Consider the following 4,359-nt stretch of genomic DNA (forward strand, 5'->3'; position numbering starts at 1 on the left):
TATATATATATATATATATATAGTCATATGAGTAATCATATTATCTGTCAATGCTTATATTCCTGAGAGTTTTTAACCATGATTGCATGTGAAATTTTGGCAAAGACTTTTTCACATCTAGGAATCATATGTTTTTATTGGATCTATTAATATGGTATATGATATTAAAGGATTTCCTAATAGTGAATTAGCCTTGTATTTCTGGAATAAACTCCATTAGACCATGGCTTATCATCTATTAAGATAGAGTTGGATTCTGCTTTCAACATTTTCTTTGTTATCTTTGAATCAATATCCATAAGTAAAATTTCTACATTAGACCAGGATAGAGTAACAAAGACTCGTATTAACCTTCTTCCTGGAAAAAATTATGAAATTTCCCAGAATATGAAACAATGGTTTTCAGGGTATTGGGCATCAGCCAATAAATAATATTGGCCCCAGAGAGACATGAAGCAAATCAAGTAAGCCTATGACTGTCCATGCTTACTGCCGGTAGAATAGTCCAAGGTCAATGGCAGTGAAGGGCAGAACCCAGCAGGGCTGGGGCAGTGGCTGCTCTCCTCCCCACTCTGCTCCACTGCTGAAAGCTTTCCCAAGGTTCTCCCTGGCTTCCCTGTAAGATCTCGGTGAGGTTCCTGGAAGAAATGCCTGGAAGAGGGTGAAAAATCCCCTCTTTGTGACCCCAGGGTTTTCATACTCTCACACTATCCTGTACTTTGCCTTTAAATTTTGTGATAACTATTTAGCTAAATCTTATTACCAGCTTACAAGGCATTGAGCAACATCTGCCCCTAGTTAGCAAGTGCTCAGGCCCTGTTTCTCTCTGCAGATGCCTGTTTCTCTCCAAAATTTGTGTTACTTGCTTGCCAAAGAAACTTATTTCTGTGATGGGCTGAAGAGAAATTCATTGTTCAGCATCTATTTTTGTTATAAGGATGGAAGTGGTGCTCTTTTCAGCAATCTACATCTTCAAGCAGAAACTATTGTAGAAGTCCAAAGCAAAACAGCTTTACCAGGAAATTTATGTGTATAGCATTCAATAAATGCAGTGCTATAAGCAACAATAAATCGATGCAGAGGTTTCCTGTGAGATCTAGTTATGCTAACTACTATAATAATGGATCCAGGACAGTTGTATGATTCTGTTTCCCCCCACCCCCCATTGTCTCCCCATAAACGTCCATTTATTAATGAAGCTTCTTTTTGCACCTGCCATTGTTGTGAAATACTACACTGTTTCTGGGAACACAAATCCAGTGGTCGTCTCCACCAATATTAGATCCTCCTGTCTTGCCTCTAACACTTGTAATCCCTTTCTTTCAAACTCACTCTAATTGTAGTGGCAGAACTCTCCATTTACATAGTTTTCTCTTTCTCCCCACTTATCTTGGAAACATCAAACCTCACCTTTTCTTGAAGGTAGTCATGCCAGTTGAAAATATTTAATAACCATTTTTAATGATGAATTGTATACTAGCTGAGGCACAGTTTTTAATGACAAAACTAAACAGCATAGCTGATCTCATTCATGATTACTTATGCCTTTGTGATCTGCATCAGTCTCTAGGTTTAATCCTGGTTCAAATTAAAACCCTTCGTACTGAGCAACTCTCTTCAAAGCTTACCACCTCTATTAACCTGATTCTTTCTCTGGCTATTGCAATAACATTACAGTTCTATATCTATAAATACTGTAAAAACAAATGTATTACAGTTAAAGTTTTATCTCAAAGAGTGGAATTCAATGATTAAACTGTTTTAGGAGATGAAAATTATTTTAAAATGCCAGAAATGTTAAATACGTAGTTATCTATCAAATGCAACCTAGAAATAATCCTGTGCAAATATACAACATTTTATTTCATCTTACTTCCTGACCCCCTCAGTGTGAGAGCTTCCTGACAGAAACGTCTTACATTTTGAGACTCACAAAGGATAAATTGTAACAATAAGCAGGACAAAATGTAGGGTCCCTTTCAAGAAAGGGTGGCACCACAGAGAAACTTGGAACTGAGGAAAAGGTGGGGAGAGAGGAAGCCTGTCTGAGGAGGGCAAATCTTGACAGATTAGAAAAAGAAAATAGATAAACTTGCCTTTTTCATATCTTTGCCTGAAAGTTATTCAGCTTCACAGGCTGTGACATATACATTTCTGTGATTTTTAAGTGCAAACCTAAATACCCCAAAGTGGGGTATGGATATGCATGATTTCCTTTGCATCTGTTCTTCTATTGTCCTTCCGAGTCACAAGTAACTTTCCTCTTGCACTTAATGGTTGTGTGCCTTCCAGGACAGACCTCCGATTTCAATCTTGACCACTTTTCTCTGCTCCCACCCCTAATCATGAGTCTATATGGCTTCAGGACAGGACATGCCAAGTCTCATGACAATGTATATCTTTCTCTTGTTATCATTGGGAATCTGGAGCATGTGTGGACTTGGATATTAGGAAGAGTTACTCTCCTGTATGTGGAAATGGTGGGTACTTTCATTTTGGAAAGATTCACAGTGCTCTATATCACATATGCTGGCTGGGGCTTTGTTGATGAATTCCCAGGCAAAAAACACTGCTAATGGTTAAAAGAAAAAAACAACAACACATCACTTATCAGAAAACTCACAGGGTTTTATGGGGAAATATCCTTACTTTAAGTAACTGTGTGAAGGCTGAAGAGTTTAAGAATGCAAGTTTTAATGCTGAGTCGCTGAGTGATAAGAGATGCCACTTGTGGAAATGATGGCCTAGAAATAAATTGTCCGACTACTTTATATTTTCAGTGAACCAATGAAGTGTAGTGCAGAGTCAAATTTTAAAGTAATGCTTTTGACTAGGCAAAAGAAACCCTAAGTATTTTACTGTAATCAAAAAAAAAACATGCAAGTTAGAGCTCATAAAACTGAGCTGAAATCTCTAAGAACTAATTAGCTTCTGATGCTCTTAACCTTATTTAAGATCATGCTTATATTTACGACAATAAAGCAAATTAGGTATGCATGCAATTTCAAAAACCTTGTATGCATATGTCAAATTCAGATGTTACCATTGTTAATAATAATAAGAAAAAAATGAGCCTAAAATGGTCTCAGAACAATAGCAAATGCAGAGAACTAAAGAAACATAAAAAATTGTTGGACTCAAATATCTATTTTAGATAGCAGTTTTCATGATTTCCAGAAGATAGACATACTAACATCCATCCATGCCTTCCTTCATGTGATGTATCTGTCTACTGTTTGTCAGGCACTGTGTTATGCCAGATACATAAAATACTATTAGAGGCACAATGCCTGTCTGCAAAGTGCTTGTAGTCATATGCAGATATATCCTTTAGAAAGTTTATTATTTTGTGATAAATAGTAAATAGGGTTTTGTTTTCTTTAAAAAAGAAAAAAAAAGACATTAGAACATACTACAAGGCCACAGTAATCAAAACAGTATGGTACTGGCATAGGCACATAGATCAATGGAACAGAATAGAGAGCCCAGAATTAAATCAAGGCATATACGGGCAGTTAGTCTATGACAAGGGAAGCAAGAATTTACATTGGGGTAAAGATAGTCTATTTAATAAATGGTGCTGGGAAAATTGGACTGACACATGAAAAAAAATGAAACTGGACCACCTCCTTACACCATATACAAGAACAAATTCAAAATGGATTAAAGACTTAAATATAAGACCTGAGACCATAAAACTCCTAGAAGAAAGTACAGGGTCTAAATTTGCAGACATTACCCTGAGCAATATTTTTACTGTTACATCCTCGTGGGCTAGGGAAGTAAAAGAAAAAATGAACACATGGGACTACATCAAACTTAAAAGTTTTTTCACAACAAAAGAAACCATCAATCAAACAAAACGGAAGCCTACTGAATGGGAGAAGATATTTGTCAACGAGATATCTGATAAGGGGTTAATATCCAAAATATATGAAACGCTCATGCAACTCAACACCAAAAAAACAAACAACCCAATTAAAAAATGGGCAGAGGATATGAAGACACATTTTTCCAAAGAGGACATACAGATGGCCAACAGGCATATGAAAAAATGTACAACCTCACTTAGTATTAGGGAAATGCAAATAAAAACCACAATGAGATACCACCGCACTGTAGTCAGAATGGCTACCATAAGTAAATCAACAAACAACAATTGCTGGCGAGGTTGTGGGGAAAAGGGAACCCTGGTGCACTGTTGGTGGGACTGCAGACTGGTGCAGCCATTATGGAAATCAGTATGGAGGTATCTCAAAAATTAGAAATGGAACTATCTTATGACCCAGCAATTCCATTCTTAGGTATTTATCCAAAAAAACCCAAGACATTAATCTGAAAAAATATATGCACCCCTAT

Source organism: Hipposideros armiger, unplaced genomic scaffold, assembly GCF_001890085.2.
Source record: "Hipposideros armiger isolate ML-2016 unplaced genomic scaffold, ASM189008v1 scaffold_142, whole genome shotgun sequence".
Lineage (NCBI taxonomy): Eukaryota > Metazoa > Chordata > Mammalia > Chiroptera > Hipposideridae > Hipposideros > Hipposideros armiger.